Source organism: Ovis aries, chromosome 3 (genome assembly GCF_016772045.2).
Source record: "Ovis aries strain OAR_USU_Benz2616 breed Rambouillet chromosome 3, ARS-UI_Ramb_v3.0, whole genome shotgun sequence".
NCBI classification, from domain to species: domain Eukaryota; kingdom Metazoa; phylum Chordata; class Mammalia; order Artiodactyla; family Bovidae; genus Ovis; species Ovis aries.
Genome location: NC_056056.1, coordinates 201,069,997 through 201,082,169, shown reverse-complemented (window position 1 = coordinate 201,082,169; position 12,173 = coordinate 201,069,997). Strand labels below are relative to the sequence as shown.

Sequence of the window (12,173 nt, the reverse complement as noted above, 5' to 3'; positions counted from 1 at the left end):
ACTGTATTCTCTGTGCTGTGACATTCTTTCCCTGTGACTTATTTATTTTATAACTGGTAGTTTGTACCTCCTGATCCCCTCCACCTGTTTCACTCATTCCCCACATTACCTCCCTGAATAATTATTTCTATAAAGATACATGTAACGTACTGGTAAATACAGTGGCAAGACACTTCATACTGAATAAAGACAGCACTGGTAAACTGTGACAAAGCATTATGTAACACCAGAAAGTTCAGTAAATAAATCTTGTTTATAAGCAAGTTTATCATTAATGACATGTAAGGCCTGTTGGTTATAATGCCAGTTTATAGTAAAAGAGAATGCTCCTGTTTCAGTTAAGACTCCCTAGTCCTTTTGGAAAAGGCAGTTGATTGCATTTTCTGTGTATAGGATACTTGATTCATGTATGTACCTGGAGTGTTCATTTGCACCATGCTCAGTACTGTTTTCTTGTTGGTAAAATTTGTTTTGTTCTTTTATCTTCTCATGCCCATTATTACATCCTGTGAGATAAACATACTACAGAATTATGTCCCATTTAGGACAGGGGGAAAAGAATAACTGGCTTATCTGAGAGGAACACATGGAGAACAAGGTTGTTGTTTTTTTCTACATATTGCCTTTTATAGAAGTATACTGGTGTAATTACAGGTATACTTGTTGACCTAGAAGTGTTAATTTCCTAAAGTGGGAACCAATACTCAGTTCTTTTTGTTTTTGTTGCTTTGTCTATGTTGAAAGTGTGACTCAGTAAAAGTCATAGGTTGAAAACAAATGAAAAATTATTCAACTCTAGTTTTGCTGTTAAAAAAAAATCACAGGCTTATTGAAATGTAATTCACATGCCATACAATCCACATGATTAAAGTATACAACTCATTGGTTTTTAAAACATTCACACAGTTGTGTAACCATCACTACAATTAATTTTAGAATGTTTTTTATTACATTATAAAGAAATCTTGTATCCGTCAGGAGCCATTCCTCATTTCTTCCCCAACCCCCAGTACTAGCCAGCTACTTATCTGCTTTCTGTCTTTATAGATTTGCCTATAAATAAAATTACTCAGTGTGTCGCCTTTTGTGATAGGCTTCTGTCACTCGGCATGTTTTCAGGGTTTATTCATGAAGTAACATTTATCAGTACTTCATTCCTTTTTATAGCCAGATAATATTTCATTTTAATGGATATACCACATTTTATTTATCAGTTACTGGACTATGCTGGACTATGGCTGTTATGAATAGAACACTTTTAGGAGGTTATCAGAAGTGCTTCTGTGAGTATTTATGTACAAGTGTTTGCATGGACGTGATTTTATTTCTTGTTGATATGTATACCTAGGAGTAGAATTGCTAGATTATTATAGCAGTACTGTTGAAGAAGTGCCAGCCTCTTTTCCAAAGCACCTGCTCCACTTTACAGCCCCATCAGCTGTATGAGGATTCCAATTTCTCTCCATCTTTTGCTAACACTTGTTATTTTCTGCTTTGGTTATAACCATTGTGTTGTGTGTGAAGTGTTAATTATGGTTTTGATTGGCATTTCTCTAATGACTAATGATTTTGAGCATCTTTTTATGTTTGTTGCTTATTGGCTTATCTTTGGAGAAATATCTGTTCAAGTCTTTTGCTCATTTTTAAATTGGGTTGTTTTATTATTATTGAGTCATAGCAGTTTTTATATAGTCTAATAGATACAAGTCTCTTTTCAGGTATATTTACACATGTTTCCTCCCATTGTGTGAGTTATCTTTTCACTATCTTGATGGTGACTTTTGCAGCACAAAAATTTTTAATTTTTATGAGGTGCTGTTTTTTTTTTTTTTCCGTTGTTAATCTTGGGACATATATAAGAAATCATTGACTGTTCTAAGGTCATGTAGATTTATATCTGTTTTCTTTTAAGATTAAAAATTTTAGCCATTAGATTTAGGTCTTTGACCCATTTGGAGTTAGTCTTTATTTATGGTATGAGATAGGGGTCAAAAGTCATTATTTTGCATGTGGCTATTCAGTTGTTTCTGCACTATCTATCTGTTGAAAACACTGTTTGTTCCTCATTGAATGGTCTTAGCACTCTTGTCAAAAATTATTTAACCATAAATGTGAGGGTATATATTTTGACTGTTCTAATCCATTGCTGGAAGAAGCACAAGCGGGAATCAAGATTGCTGGGAGAAATATCAATAATCTCAGATACGCAGATGACACCACCTTTATGGCAGAAAGTGAAGAGAAACTAAAAAGCCTCTTGATGAAAGTGAAAGCGGAGAGTGAAAAAGTTGGCTTAAAGCTCAACATTCAGAAAACGAAGATCATGGCATCTGGTCCCATCACTTCATGGCAAATAGATGGGGAAACAGTGGAAACACTGTCAGACTTTATTTTGGGGGGCTCCAAAATCACTGCAGATGGTGATTGCAGCCATGAAATTAAAAGATGCTTACTCCTTGGAAGGAAAGTTATGAGCAGCCTAGATAGCATATTGAAAAGCAGAGACATTACTTTGTTGACTAAGGTCCGTCTAGTCAAGGCTATGGTTTTTCCAGTAGTCATGTGTGGATGTGAGAGTTGGACTGTGAAGAAAGCTGAGTGCCAAAGAATTGATGCTTTTGAACTGTGGTATTGGAGAAGACTCTTGAGAGTCCCTCGGACTGCAAGGGGATCCAACCAGTCTATCCTAAAGGAGATCAGTCTTGGGTGTTCTTTGGAAGGAATGATGCTAAAACTGAAGCTCCAGTACTTTGGCCACCTGATGCAAAGAGTTGACTCATTGGAAAAGATTCTGATGTTGGGAGGGACTAGGGGCAGGAGGAGAAGGGGACGACAGAGGATGAGGTGGCTGGATGGCATCACGGACTCAATGGACGTGAGTTTGAGTGAACTCTGGGAGTTGGTGATGGACAGGGAGGCCTGGCGTGCTGCAGTTCGTGGGATTGTAAAGAGTCAGACACAACTGAGCAACTGAGCTGAACTGAACTGATTCCACTGCTCTCTATGTCTGTCCTTCTGCTAGTAGTGCATGCTCAGTTGATAAGTTGTGTCTGACTCTTTGCAACCCCATGGACTGTAGCCCACCAGGCTCCTCTGTCCATGGGATTTTCCAGGCAAGAATACTGGAGTAGGTTGCCATCTCCTCCTCCAGGGGATCTTCCTAGCCTAAGGATCAAACCTGCATCTCCTGCATTGGCAGGTGGATTCTTTACCACTGAGGTACCTGGGAAGCCCCAGTAGTACCACACTGTAAAGATTACTGTAGCTTTATAGTAAGTTTTGAAAATGTGAAGTGTGAGTCTTTCACTGTCTCTCCCCCCGACCCCCACCCCATATTGGCTATTTGGAATTTCTTGCATTTCCATGAGTTTTGGAATCAGCTTGTCAGTTTCTGCAAAGAAGATAGTTGAGATTTTGATAGGGCTTTGCCTTGAATCAGTCTATCAATTTTGAGAGTAGTGACGTGTTAATGTTAAGACTTCTGATTCAAGAGTATAAGATGTCCTGTTTATTTAGGTCTTTAATTTCTTCAACACTTTGTAATTTTTTAGAGTATTGGTTTTGTACTTTTTGTTAAATTTACTTTTTATGCTCTTGTAAATGGAACTGTTTTCTTGATTTCTTTCTGAAATTGTTTTTTGCAAGTGTTTTTTATTATATTTTTCAATATATTGATTTTATATGTTGCAACCTTCTAGACTCATTTACTGGTTCCAGTAAAATTTTTGATGGATTTCTTAGGATTATCTGTACATAGGATTTTATCATCTGCAAATTGAGACAGTTTCACTTTTTTCCTTTCAAGGTGCATGACCTTTATTTCATTTTCTTGCCTAATCGTCCTGGCTAGAACCTCTAGTCAGTGCCTAACAGCAGTAGTAAGAACAGACATTTTGTGTTGTTTCTGATCTTAGGGTGAAAGCTTTCTGTCTTTGTCAATTAAGTATGTTATACTAAGTTGCTTCAGTCGTGTCCGACTCTGTGTGACCCCATAGACGGCAGCCCACTAGGCTCCCCTGTCCCTGGGATTCTCCAGGCAAGAACACTGGAGTGGGTTGCCATTTTAGCTATGGGTTTTTCTTAGATGCTCTTTATCAGATTGAGGAAATTCCCTGTGGTTTGTTGAGCTAGTTCTATTGTTACTTGCTTGGATGACTTAATGAAAAGTTACTTTTAAAAAGATACTTGGATGTTTAAGAGCTTCTTGGTAATAATGTTGGAGCTAATATGTGAACCAGTCTGTAGGCTGATGAAATTGAGGGTGTAACAGTCAGAACTCATTCACTGTGTGAACAGGCCTTAGCGATTATATTAAATGACTTTTCCATTTTCAAAGAGAGAAGAAAATAGTGGCAAATACAGCATAGTTTATTGCTTATTGTTTTGAACACTAGAAGACCCCCATGGTTGCAAAATTTAAAGGATGAAATGCGTAAGAAGTGTACATATGCAAAGAAAGCAATTTCATGCTGAATCAAGTGTCTTTTTACTTTACTAAGTTAATTATTATCCATGTAATGAATGATAGTAGTGTGGCTATTGATGTATTATTTCAGATGTAAAGTTGAACTTGTATAACTTGTCACTTAAATGGGAAAAAATATGCCTTGGTATAGGGTCTGACATATAATTACCCCTTGATAAGTGTCAGTTTCTTTATTCCTTTAAGGAGGGTTGTTTCATTAATAAAATGGGGAGTTTATAATATAGAAAAAAGTATAAGACATACCTGGGAATAATGAACATCAGATTGAAGATTATGCTTATCTTTGAGTTAAGGAGTTGGGATGGGGAAGGAGTAGCATGCTATCTGATAGTATTATACAGGAGGCTTTGTTTTTAATTTCTAATCTGGATGATGGGTACACATATGTTCATTTTATTAGAGGTTATATCTTGCTGCATGTTCTCTGTATTTAATAACGAAAAATTAATTATAAAAGAACATCAGTATAGCTAGACTTTAGTAAAATTATTCAAAATTTAAGCTAGAATCAAACTTAGCAAGCATCTAGTCTAACCTCCTCAGTTTTAGTGTTGAGCGACATGAAATCAGGAGAGTTTGGGTGATTTATCCTGTGACAACTATTATGCTAATGTTGGGACACAGAATAGATTTGGTTTTGTTAGTTTAGAAATCTTTGTTTTGCCGAGCTTTTATAATAATGTATTTTGAGTTATGGTGGATTATATGTGCATGCATGCTCAGTTGTGTCTGACTCTGCAACCCCATGTACTATAGCTTCCCAGGCTCCTCTGTGTATGGAATTTTCCAGGCAAGAATACTGGAGTAGATTGCCATTTCCTACTCCAACGGGTAAATTATATAGTTCACTGTTATTCTTGTTTTGGTAAGATTACCTATCCCTGCATTTTGCCATGTGACCTGAAATGTTTCCCCATGAGAGCTTTTTTCTCTCTACCCTCTTAACTTGGGTTTAGCCAATGGGCTGTGAGTGAAAGTGGCATATAATGTGTCTACGAAAAAGCTTTAAAATCTATTCTATATTGTATGGTTCTGTCATTGTGGGCTTTTTTTACTCAGTTATTATGGGCTTTTCTCTATGCCACAAGACCTGGAATTGTGGGGGCTGGGGAAGCATTTGCTGCTTCTTCAGCTGATGACCTAGAATGAAGAAGATTGTTAGTTATTAGCCAGTAAAAAAACATCTTTTTCCTTACTGCTTTATTACCTAGTGAAAGCTGACTGACACAGAAAGTAAGCTCTCCGTCCTTTCTCCTTAGATTGAGTTGATAAGAAAAGTAAGTGCTATTTCCTATCATTTGAAGGATTTACATCTTTCATCGTGCCCTCCTAAATCATTCTGGGTATTTTAATTCATCCAAGTAAAGTGTGAAAAATTTTTGACAAGTGGTTCTTAAATTCTTGAGGAAATAAAATACATAGCCATCTGTAACTTTACTCATTGCTGCCCAGGTGGAGTTTGATGAGTTGGATAAGCCAGTGGGCCCTGACAGATAACTGGCTAATTTTCTGAGGGGATGTAATTTAATAAGTCTGTTCCATAGTTGAGTTTGTTGGATCAGGTCAATTAATTTGACTTTGCATATGTAACAGAATGATCCCCGAAATACACTGGAAGAAGTTATTTTAAGGTATCTTGCATTTGCATTTTTTCATGTAGACTATTCTAGTATTCTTCGAAATAATATCAGTGAATGCAACAAATTAGACTGTAGTGACTGTTCTGATGTGCTTATTAATCAATATTGATTTGCTCTTGCTTTGTCCAAGGGATTGTTGGTAAAGCAAACTTCTGTTTCCTTTATTGCTGATTAGTTCTAAACATTTAGTTAAGGGATATCCTGTTATATGTTTTGATATCTCAGCTGATATCATGAGGTTGCCGAGAGGCTGAAGGGGTTATTTGTTGCATCAAATATTATTAGCTTGTGAAACCATACCAAACTCATGAATATTATTAGATAAGGAACGGATTTCCACCAGTTAAAGTTTCCTTTTTTTTTTTTTTAAATGCAGTAGTGGTTTTTTTGCAATTGAGGGAAGAACCACAGCATAGTAGAATTGAAGAATTCTGAACTGTAAGGGATTCTGGATTCTCAAGTAAATATTGCCAGTGCTTTGTGAGTGACTTCAAGAGAAGTTTGGAAACAAGATGAAAATCCTTGTGGAAGTTTTAATAGGAGTAGTGATTATGTTTTACTACAGTTTTAGAAAAATAGTTATTGACAAAGTTGACAAGATATCTAGTATTTAAGATAAAAATTTAGAAACTATATTAAATCTGCACAGATAAATATCAAGAGGATGAATCATTTCACTTGCAGTTTCACCAGTCTTCCCTAATGAACAGTAAACAGTATGCAGATTATTAACATTTACTATGCAGCAGAGTGATTATTCTTTATGATTTTATTTTCAGGACTATTGCAGAATTCTCAAGTAAAATTTAGAAGTCCAGAGTAAAATCATGCAGTTCTCAATTGAGAATAGCATTCTTAGCACAGTAACTTAGTTGCATTTCTACAGAGGCTAGGAATCCTCAGCATAAAGTGATTATTTATGAGTAAGCCATCATTAGTCAAGCCTACTGACTAATGTTTGTTTAATCCATTTAACATAAACTCAAATCTGAAAAATTATTTTCAGCATCCCGTTTTTCAGAATAATGTTATAGTACTATCAGTTAAAAGCATGAGTTTAATTGGAGTATCTTTAACTGTCAAAGATAGAAATGTCAAGTCCACTTAAATGGCTTTGCTTAGCATTTTGCAAGTTTTTGCTAAAATTTTATTTTAAAATATATTTCATCACATATCCATACTTTGAATTAATATAGTGTTTATGTGTCTGTGCGCTTTGACCCAACAGTTTTGGTACTTCCTGTTGTTTTGTTAGTTAAAGCAGTTCTTGGAAAGCAGTAGTATAGATCCTTGTTTATTTAATCAGGAAAACCCTGCTATGGACCTGTTATTGAAATAAGAATCTGGGGGTATGTTACAAATATGTGTCAATTTCATCGTTCACCTTTAATTTTACCCCGTTTGGATTCTTGGTAGAGCACTTGCCCTCATCTGCTTCCCTTGTTGCCGGGCAAGGTTTGTGATGCTGATGTCTGATTGGTCTAGGCAGCTATGGCTTTAAGCCAATCAAACAGTGAATTTCAGTTCTCTCACAAGACTGAAGCATTCAAGCAGCTGCTGATTTATTTTTCCTATGGTGAGATTATATAAACTAAGAGTATGGCTGCAGCAAGCTCCCTCTTGGGTATGTTTGAAAAATTACAAGGTTCATCTGTAATTGAAAGAGAAAAAATGAAGTTTATTTTAAAAACTTACTACTAAAAATCTCATAGGTAGTGAATTTGAGAAAAAATATTCTGATGACAGATTTCCTGTTTTTATTTTATAATTTTATATTTAAAGGACTAGAATGATGTCATAAAGAAAAAAATTTCCCTTCAATTTATACGAATATTTATTATGTAGTATATATATTTGCTTTACTTCTTTAAAAGGGGAAAGCTCATAACCTTTTTGTAACCTGCTGCCAAAGGCAGTTAAGGTGAAAAGAATATAGTAATTGTACTTACAACACTTAATACAGGTTATTAAGAATCACATTTTAATTTCATTAAATGAATCAGACTAAGTCAGTTCAGTGCAGTAGACAACAAAACACTTTATAATGATACCCATAGTTAACCTTTGGGTCCAGAATACAATTAACTTTTGGAATTGGAAATCTATAACGATAGGAATAGATGGGTATGAAAATAATCTTGTTAGTTATTTGGATTTAAGATTTTGCTGGATTTTTAGTATAAATGTTTTATATACGTTAAAGACTATGGAATTTTAAAAAGAAATTTACAGTTGAATCTTGCAGATTCCAACCCATTGTGTAGAGACGTATGTTCTTGTTATGTATTGTCCATATTTGACTCATTCCCCAGGTAGGGCATGGATTTATATTTCTGGAAACATTCTTTAAATGAAGATAAATAAGATTTACACCTTTTATCCTATTTTATTTATGTGGTATATTTTGTGTATATTATAAGTTTAGAATTTTATGCAATTATGTTCTAGATTGCTTTTATCAGACAAAAGAACCTCACTGAAGTGTTGCAAATCCAGGTTTTAACTATATTTTTCTGACCTTATTGTCTGTCTCCTGTTGCTGGGCAGGAATCAGAATGCTGGCTGCTGATTGGCTGAGTTTGTGAACGGCTCTTGAACAGCCACTTAAATTCTTGAGCTTTTTGAGCAGGCAGATTGTAGGCTAAGACATTACAGCTTTGGGTAATACTTCTCTCTGTTGTTTCATAGCTATAATCTCTTTGCTAGAAAAAAGAGTGTGAAAGGAATAGGTGGAGGGGGATGAAGCAGAGAAGAAAATAATGGTTTCACTTAAAGAAGAGGCTTATTGGGCTTTCCTTAAAAATAATTTATCCAAAATTTGAAAAAAAAAAAAAAATCCCAAGCCATAGAGACTTATTTGCAGGTAACACACCCTTCTTGATTATTTAAATATAATTCCTTTAGTAAAGGTGAAATTCTTGTTAATGCTGTAGAAAAAAAAAATTTTTTTTTAAGTGGTGATATTTCCCCACAGTTCTTGAATCTGAACATTAAGGACTTAAAACATTTTTTTCTTACTATCTTTCTTATGAAAAATGTTTTCAGGAGAAAGTAGTTCATTACATTTTACACATTTACTTCTAGATATGGCAGACACTCTGCTGTAAAATATAAGTGCTTTTCCTATGAAAATAAATTGCAGTCCTGTGAGAGCTTCATAACTGTAGTGTTGCCACCTAAAAAAGTAGTATTTCTTTTGTAGTATAGTTTTGTGAATGATATGTCAGTTCCAGATGACGATATTTAAAATGATCTTTAGAAATGTTTTGTTCCAGTCATATAGTAATGGAGACTTGTTTGCAGGTAACACACCCTTCTCTCCTGTGTCTTTCTTAAATATACATTGTTTATGCAAAATAGATTTTAAAAAACTTACTGCTGGTTGGTTTGCATAGATATGGCTGAACTAGTTTGAACTGGTTGTTCATGCTACTTCCTTCTTGCTTTGTTATTTATTATATTTACTTAGAACCCTTAAAAAATCTTGTAAATGGCTGTAGTGTGCGCCCTTGTGGGTATAGATGGTAGTTATTCTGTAATTCTTTGTATAGTCTTTTATTTTACTGTATTGATGGCAATTTTGTTGATAAAACCAGCTTGCTTTGATAGCATTTATTTTTATTAAATGTTACTTGGTGGCAGTTAACATTGATCAAACATGATGAGTGCATGGTAGACTTTCTAATTCATATACAAACTACCAAAAATATTTAAGAGAAACTTGTTTCAGATTCTGTATGCCTAAAAACATCCTGAATATCCATAGACAATTACAATAATATTTGTTGAGTGCCAAGTGCCTTCCAAACACTTAATGTATAGAATCTCATAATCATTAGTGCAACCTCTGTGTCAGGTACTGATATTCCCTTTTTAAGGTGGCTGATATTAAACAATGAAATGCTAGGTAACTTGCCCTGTGTCACATAGTAAGTACATAGGAGAGTTAGAACTCAAGCACATGTTTCTGTTGGCAGAATTCATGTTCTTACTGGAATTACTAAAAATTACGAAAATATGGTTTTTAAAAAGGAAGAATGTTTGTTTTTAACGCATCTGGCAACAGCGACCAGTTATGTATATAACAACTGAGAAATGTGGCTGTTACAATGTCAAAATCCAGAAGAACTGCAGTTCAGTATTTGAAAATATTTAAAGGGTAACCACACCCCTAGTACTATAAATTTAATCATTTTTATGTTTGGAGTCAGCAAGGAAAATGTCTACAAAACTTGCATTGTATCTTCTTTGCAGAATATTTTTCAATAAGTGTGAGTTTAAAATGGATTGTAGGTGGCGAAAATTTTGAAGTTAAATTGTAGCTGCATTTAATAATCCTTAAAAATAGTGCTATGATAATTTTGCTTTGACGTTTCTTCTCATTTTAAGGTAATTTTTATAAATAGTTTTACTCAGCTGTATAACCTAAAAACCTACGAAGACTAAGAAATATAAGTAGTTGGCTTACAGTAAGAGTATGAATGCAGATTTTATACTGCAATCTAGAAGTGCTGTGACAAAATGGTTGGTTCTCAAGCTTTATTGGCCTCCAGCAAATAGGCTGGGCCATAGTTTTGTGCCTTTCAGCTAGAGGAACGATGGGATATCAGGAACATACCTGTAAATGAAAAGTTGGGTTTATTATTTGTTGCAGTGAGAGAGAATACTCACTATGGGGGAAACTGAGGCATATCAGTAGGAGGATATTAGAAAAAAACCTGGTAAAGGGTTTATTTATAGTATAGGTTGTGTTTTGCAGGAAGGGTTTGAGGCAGGAGACTTTACTCTGGATTAGGTACTATCGGAAAGTGGTGGGGTGAGGGGAGGAGCAGTTCTATGCTCAGTAACTATCTCAGTAACTGTTTTCTGTAAGGAAGACAAACTACAGTGAGGATAAAACTGCAAGTGATTAAAAAAAGTGTAACCATCACTTATTTAGTCAAGAGGGGAAGATATTTTATAATTTATGTGTTGCTGGGTTGCACAGTGACCTTGTCTAATTTAAATGCTGAGGTGGTTATGTCCAACATGGCTTAGCTATAAGCATCAGATCAATTTATAATAACACTGAGCTTTGAACCTTAAATTCCTGGATTTCAGAGCTGCTTTTTTCCCTTCTCCAAGCAAGTATATCCTAGCATCATTCGTACTAGTAATGGTGATATTTAGTGAATATCCATTTAAAAGCAATATTCATGATTCCTGTATATCTTAGTCCTTAAAAGGATGTTTGTTTTATTCCACTGTAGAGTGGCAACATTGTCTTTTTCTAGGACCAAATCTGAACTGGCCAGATGTTAACCCACAGAGAAACATGGATAGAGAACATCCTTATCTTAGTTCTGATCTATTTTACCTTTAAGTATGATATTTGCAATTTTCTTTTGTAGATAACCTGTATTAGATTTTAGTTGTTTACTTCTGTTAGATTTCTGAGAGCTTAATTATGACTCAGTTTTGAATTTTGTAGAATGAATATTCTGTGTTGAGATGATCTGTTGTTTATTTTTACCTTCTGTTTATGTGGTAAATCACATTGCTTGAAAAAGATTTTTTTTTTTTCTTAAATAACAGAATTGTATTGTCTTACATTTCTGGCAGTTAGAAGTCTGAAATTAAGGTGTTGAGGGGGCCATGCCCTCACTGATGAAGCTAAGGAAGGATCTGTTCCATATTTCTCTCCTAGCCGTGTTCTCATGTGTATGTGTCTGTGTCCAGATTTTCCCCTTTTAATAAGTGCACTCATCATATGGAATTAGGACCCAACCTAATGACCTCATTTTAACTTTATTATCTCTGCAAAGACCCCTATTCAAATAAGGTTACAATTTGAGAAATTATGTCTTAGGGTGCTAATTTATTTTTTTCAAGTGGACATCTTCATTAGGCCTAAAATCTGCAGTGCTCAGTGACTTACTTGTAAATCTACAGTGCTTCATTTTTTTATTAATGAAATCGACTTTATATATATATATATATGTGTGTGTGTGTGTATTTTAAAGAGCTTATTCACATAGTTGCATGTTACTACCTTTTAAAGAAATAAA

General features: G+C 34.7%; 1 protein-coding gene across 10 annotated transcripts in view; it reads left to right on the top strand.

The window, feature by feature from the left end:
* Positions 1–12,173, top strand: part of ATF7IP (activating transcription factor 7 interacting protein) — a 114,883-nt gene that overhangs the window by 40,237 nt on the left and 62,473 nt on the right. Inside the window, exon 2 of one of the 10 annotated variants that reach the window (XM_060413381.1) lies at positions 1,215–1,283. The exons of 8 other annotated variants lie outside the window; for them this stretch is intronic. The gene's annotated coding sequence lies outside the window, so the exon portion shown is untranslated. Of the gene's footprint in view, positions 1–1,214; positions 1,284–7,648; positions 7,751–12,173 lie in introns of those variants that run through there. One more of the 10 variants, XM_042247507.1, reaches the window with a different exon arrangement.